This window comes from Oryzias melastigma, linkage group LG18 (assembly GCF_002922805.2).
Source record: "Oryzias melastigma strain HK-1 linkage group LG18, ASM292280v2, whole genome shotgun sequence".
Classification (NCBI taxonomy): domain Eukaryota; kingdom Metazoa; phylum Chordata; class Actinopteri; order Beloniformes; family Adrianichthyidae; genus Oryzias; species Oryzias melastigma.
This window is the reverse complement of record NC_050529.1, coordinates 18,350,870-18,357,185: the sequence shown is the minus strand read 5'-3', so window position 1 is coordinate 18,357,185 and position 6,316 is coordinate 18,350,870. Positions and strand designations below refer to the sequence as shown.

The window sequence follows — 6,316 nt, the reverse complement described above, 5'->3', positions numbered from 1 at the left end:
ACGTTAAAAGCTTGACTGTAAAAATGTGTTTTAAGCTTATTTTTAAAAATTGACAGAGACGAGGCATCACGAATGTTAAAAGGCAGAGAGCGTTCCAGAGCTTTGGGGCACAGATGGAAAAGGCTCGATCCCCTCTGTCTCCTCCTTCAGATCAGGAGACATGTTTTATTTATCAGACTCTGAAAAGTAACTTTAGCTGAAAGTGTTTGGTTGCTGACCTCTCGTGGTGAACATGGAAAACGGACCTTTCATATGAGGGGTCACACTGAGCCTCTAATGATACGTTCATACTGAATGCAATTCACGTGACAAATTTGCATGGCCCGCCCCTCTTTCGCTGCACAGCAAATCCACTACTTGCCGCCTGCCTGAGGTTGACACCACGATCTGTCTGAAAATGTTTCGCAAAAAAGGTTTTTGAAAACTCTGATTAAAAATATCAGTTTTTGATCAAATTTAGGTTTAATCTGCTTTGGATGAACAGTTTCACACTAAAATACTCCAAGAAACCAAACATGTATGTGATCTTTCCGACAGCCAAACATCTTCATAAAATATACCAATTAATATATATATCATCTGTAATTTTAAAGAGAAAGAATCATTTAATTTTGAGGAAATAGAAATGTTAAATCTACAGTGAAATAAGCATTTACAGATACTAATAACCATGTCATACTCACTCTATTGTTGTGATCAGTTCTGGGAATTCTTCATCCTCCTCGTCTCATCAAACCGCAGAAATGTTCGTTCTTCATCTTCAAAAACTAAAATGAGCTTCAGGAACCAAAGCCTTGAGCTTTAGGCAGAAACTTCTGCATTTAGTGGCTCAGTCCTGGTCTGTGTGAAGTCACAGGTTTAAATACAGGAAATAAGAAAAACAAAAAAAACGTTAAAGTGTGGTGAAGCTCACATGCATCAAGAATATCCTCTCCGCCACTTATCATTCTGATGTACAAATGGTGGATAACTTTAAATTTTATTCTAAAGATCTGAGCTGGTAGTCAAATATGAGTATCACTGCTAAAAAGATTATTTTAACTAAAACTAAACCATTTTTTCATCGACTTAGCAAATCTCTGTGTATTATTTCTGGTATTCTTCTGCCTGACACTAAAAATTACATCGGAGTAATTAAAACACAACTAACAGGTCATATAAGGCATCGATAGTTAGATATGTCTTTTATGCTAGTTAGCATTAGCAGAAATGAAAAGTGCCCATGGGATTCACACGTAATTTTCTAATTACTGCAGTCAGTTATGAACTTTTTTTTTTTTCTAGGAGGAAGGGTTAATATTAGGATTACAATTCTGGTTCGGGTTAATGCTCACAATGGTTCCAGGTTGTGGCCACATCTGCAGCTGCTCTGCACTCTAGCAGCTGAACAGCTAACAGGACTTCATTAAATACTGTGACCAGGAGCAATATTTAGCTTTAGAAGCACCTAAAATACATGAAACAATGCAGGAATCTGTGTCATGCCTGCACATATTACGTGTCATCAACATGAATTTCCATCAGCTTTCGAGCTGCTCGCATGTAAATAAGTGCGAAGAACATCAGTCATAGCAAGTTACCATCAGAGTTTGCTATGTAGGACGACACATAGAATTTAAATCCTTTTTGCATTTTTATTTTGGAGTACTTCTAGTAGGACAAACAATGTGCCCAACATTGTTTATAGTAACTCTTGGTAGCTCCAAAAGACATCTTTTAAACTCCAAATTCTCCACAATTTCCTTACAAACAATGGTCCACTGCCCCGACCAAAAATGATTGAGTGGTCATGTACCAAATGAGGAAGTAGATTCTGCATATGTCCCATTTAGACTGCAATCAAACGAACATAATTAAATATCTCGTCTCTCATTGGCTAGGAATTACAAGGGTGGAGCAAAGCAACGATAGAAGGAAAAATTGAAAGTCCTATGCTTTGAAATCCTTGTCAAGATGGTTCACCTATTAGAACTTTAGATTATGCTGACTAATTTTGAATGTTTGTATCAATATAAGGTCCAACACACACTTTTGTTACTGTAAGGAGCTGATGGTGAGATGAAGAAGAGGAAGAGTGTGATGAACAGATCAGCTCACAGCAACACATCAGAGAGAAGCAGGAAACTGAACCAGACCACAGCAGTGTGAACCATGAGTTTAGGTCTCCATGGTGACAAACTTTTTAAATATTTTTTTTTCAGTTTACTGAGTCTAATGATGTTTAATGCAAACAAAAGATTAGAGGTCAGATGTCAAACTAATAAAAAGTATTTAAATGCATTTATGCTTTGATGAATCAAATCAATGAAAAGGAGCTCCACTCCTACATTTCTGCTGCTGCACAGAAGATCTGCTGTTCAGAAAAACAGAAGTTCAAATAAACATTCTTTAATTTTAGATTCTGGTTCAGAGTTCTAGGCGTTCCCTTCCTTTTCACACATTCATGGAGAACTGCAGCAGCTTTGACAGCAACACTAGTTTTTCACACTTGCATATCTCTCCAAACCAGACTTATGGTCTCATGTCCTGAGTTTACTAAGTGTTCAACTTCATCAAATAATAGAAGTTTAGTCTATTTGAGAGTATTTCAGTGGAAAATGTTTTGAATGCATAACACAGGTCAGCCGCTCGTCATGAAGGCAGAATTTTATCTTTCTCTGTTTATGAAAATAACAGAAACAACTTAGTGAACATATGTGAAACTGGGGGGTGCACAGTGCTGTATTGGTTAGCGGTCTCGCCTCACAGCAAGAACTTCCTGGTTCAAAACTCTGGCAAGGACTTTTCTATGTTCAGTATAATTGTTCTCTTAGTTCATATGTGGGTTTACTCCAGACACTGCGGTTTCCTCCCACAGTCCTGAAACAGAAACAGGTTGATTGGTGTGTCTACATTTTTTTTGTTATTAATGGCCCAAGCGGCTGGGTGGCTCAGTGGGCTAGGTGAAGGGCTGGCACGCAGGAGCCCTGGGTTCAATTCCCAGGGTTGTCCACTGATCCCCACCCAGATTGGGTCCTTAGGCAAGACCCTTGACGCTGCTGCCTAACTGGGTCCCTGTGCCCCTCAAGTACAGGGTTGTGTCAGGAAGGGCATCCGGCATAAAAACTCTGCCAAATCACTGATGCGAAACAGTGGGGGCTGTTACGCTGTGGCGACCCCGAAAGGGATAAGCTGAAAGTGAAAAAGTTATTAATGGCCCAATGTTGTTATCTTGCACTTATTTCTAACTTCTACAATTTTGACAAAAATGTATTTTTAATGGAAAGAAAAATATTGAAAGGTATTTAGGTTTAAGTTTATTTATTCAGGCATAATATTCATGCCTTTTTATTATTCATAATTATGTTAAAAACTTACAGTTTTAAAGTTTTAAAAATTGTCATTCTGCTAGTTTTTTGGACTATTTTGGCATTTTGGAGTTAAGCTAATATTTCAGCTACATGCAAGCTATTTTGGCTCATTTAGGCTTTTTAAAACATTTTTTGTGGCTATTTTGAAGTTTGGTCATTTTTTCCACTACATGGTAGCTTTTTTGGTTAATCTAAGTTTTTTTTTTTTTTGTTTGTTTGTTTTTTTAAGTGTTTAAGGCTAAGTTGGCAAATAGCTAATATTTGAGCTGGCTACCTGCTTCAGCATTTTCATCTATCAGCTTCCTTGCTTTTAGCTATCAATTTCAGCATCTTCAGTGGCCAAATGCAGTTTACAGCATTCACACTAGTGTTATCCCAGGTAACACTACATAAAATATATAACTAGTTTATAATTATGTCAAAAGTTTATGTAGTTTTAGTGTGTTTAATAAATGTTTATCCTGTTTGGCCCGTGACCTAAGGTGTGTTTTGGATTTTTTGCAGCTTGTGCGATTGAGTTTGATACCCCTGCTCTAAATTATCCCTAAGTGTGCATGTTAGTGTTTAAGGCCCTGCAACAGACTAGCGACCTGTTCAGGGGCACCCCACCTTTACCCAACAGTTGCTTGGTTTGCCCCAAGAGAAAGACAGATGAGTGAGAATAGGGCAGAGGGCAGGGGGAATACTCTCCTCTCAGCTTGGGGATGTGGTGGAGGACAACACAAGCAACTGTGATGTCACAGGGACTCTCAGGACGTATCATGGGGCCTCAGAGACACTAGAATACCAAACATCCACTACTTCTGCTGGGGTTCGACTGTGAGTCACGTTGAATCTGGTTTGGATTTGGCGTCAACTTTTTATGATAAGGTTGGTTGCATCACATATTGGCTAGTTAGCAGTACAGAGGTTTGTGGCTTCAATCGTAACAGATTACAGACTGGAAATTCTGTACATTGATTCTATGGACACATAGTCTCCTTCATTTACTTTATGTTGATTCAGCTAAATGAACAGTAGCTCTATGAGTTGTGCACAGTCAACTCCTGCTGCTCTATTGGAGACCTCAACTGAAACTTTCAAATAGAAGAAACACATTTGGTTCATTGTTAGATAAATTAATTACTTGAATATGTACTAAGATGATAGACTGTTTACAAAAAGAAGAAAAAAATACAATAAGATGTGATGAGGATAAATGCCAATGTATCCTGTCCATCCTGTGACTGAGGGACATTCTACTCTCGGTTGCAAGTTGAGGACAGAAAATCTTCTTTCTAAAGTGTCTTTCTATCAAAATGAATGTAATACAAAATGATAGCAGAATGGAGATGATCATCCCTGCAGTGTCAAAGTCACAAAAATGATACTTCTTCTGCCAAGTCTCTGGTGTCATAAATGGGGAGAAAGCTGGTTCCAAGGACAGCAGGTTCATTAGTTCAGACAGGAACTAAGCACAGTGGCACAAAACAATACAAAACAGCAAATAAAAACAATCAAAAATGTAAAATAACAGATGGATGCATTTATTTGCACATTTCATCAAATATGACGTTATAAAAAAAAAAAAACATTTAGAATCAACAAGGCAAATACTACAGGGACATAAAATTTAAACATGGTTGCTGAACATTAACTCGCAAAAATAAAAGAAAGCACAGAAAGAGAGTAAATGTACAATTCTAGTTCAAAAAAGAGGTTTAACCATTTTTTTTTCTTTTTCAAATCAGCATCCAGGGAATCTTGAAATAAAAGTAATACTTATTTACAGTCACTGGGGTAATGTACAATAATTATTATACAACTGTGGGTTTATAGAAACACAAACTTAACTTTAATAAGTAACTTTAAATAATTATCTTTATTGAGAAAGGGGACGATGCATATTAATGACCTTGAAGCGAATGTAAATATGCCAGATTATAGCCACAGACTAATTTCCATCTGGAGTACCTTTGCAGCTAAAAGTAAAAAAAAAAAAGTTTATTAGATAGAATTATAAAACAAAATTATAAAATAAAAATACAGAATGAAATTTCTATAAATACATATATCATTCTAAAATCAGTGGCTGTTTTAAAATGACATGTTTTCTTTTCCGGTCATCTGTGATTGCACATTTGAGACTCCAAAAGATACACAATTTTAACTTTTTAAATATTTTTTAAATGATAAAACTTGCACTTTCTCTTCTTATTATGGTTATCCTATCAGTGAAGTGACAATACATTATGAAAAATACGTCACAGTCATCTCCAAAAGTGCATTCACATTGAACGTGATTTGTGTTGCAGAAGCAGTACAGGGGGACCCCGGGGTGAATAAATCAAAATGAATAAATCTGATTATGTTTCTTACATTCATTGTAACTGTGGGATGCTCATTTGGTGGCTGTGTCAGCGTGCATTCGGGTGGCCGCTTTTAGTGGGGGGTCTATACAAATGTGCGTAAAGCAGAATTTTGGACTTTGCATGGACTTTTTATTGGGGTGGGGGGTTGCAGAGCTCCGATTTAATAGGAACAACCAGCATGTCAAAAAACGACAACACCCAAAAATGTAAATTTTTGACGCTGAGGTCTTAACCATGCATCAATATGTGATGACTTGGGAATGAAAATCTGTTGATTTGGGAAGATGTAGTTATTGTTTTTTATTACTGAAGTACTGAAATTGGCACAGATTAGGAACCAAAACCAAAGAACTGCTTTGGCACCAGAACCGAATAAAAACCCAATCAGTGCCCAATCCTTGTGGCCTCATGGAGACTTTAAAAAAGGAAAAAGGTCTCCTAATATTATCTTCCCGCATCAGATTAAACCAAAACAGTGAGACTTCAAGCTCGGCAAAAAGACAGAGGCACAGTGGAAGCGGCTATCATGCAGACATAACCCCCTGTACAAGGGAAATATTTTAATATTTAATAATCTTTTAATAATAATCCTAAACCCAAACATGAATACATGAT

At 37.0% G+C, this 6,316-nt stretch overlaps 1 protein-coding gene across 1 annotated transcript in view; it reads right to left on the bottom strand.

The window, feature by feature from the left end:
- The window catches only part of LOC112156159, a gene marked incomplete in the record, with an annotated part of 59,262 nt that overhangs the window by 38,534 nt on the left and 14,412 nt on the right, over nt 1-6,316 (bottom strand).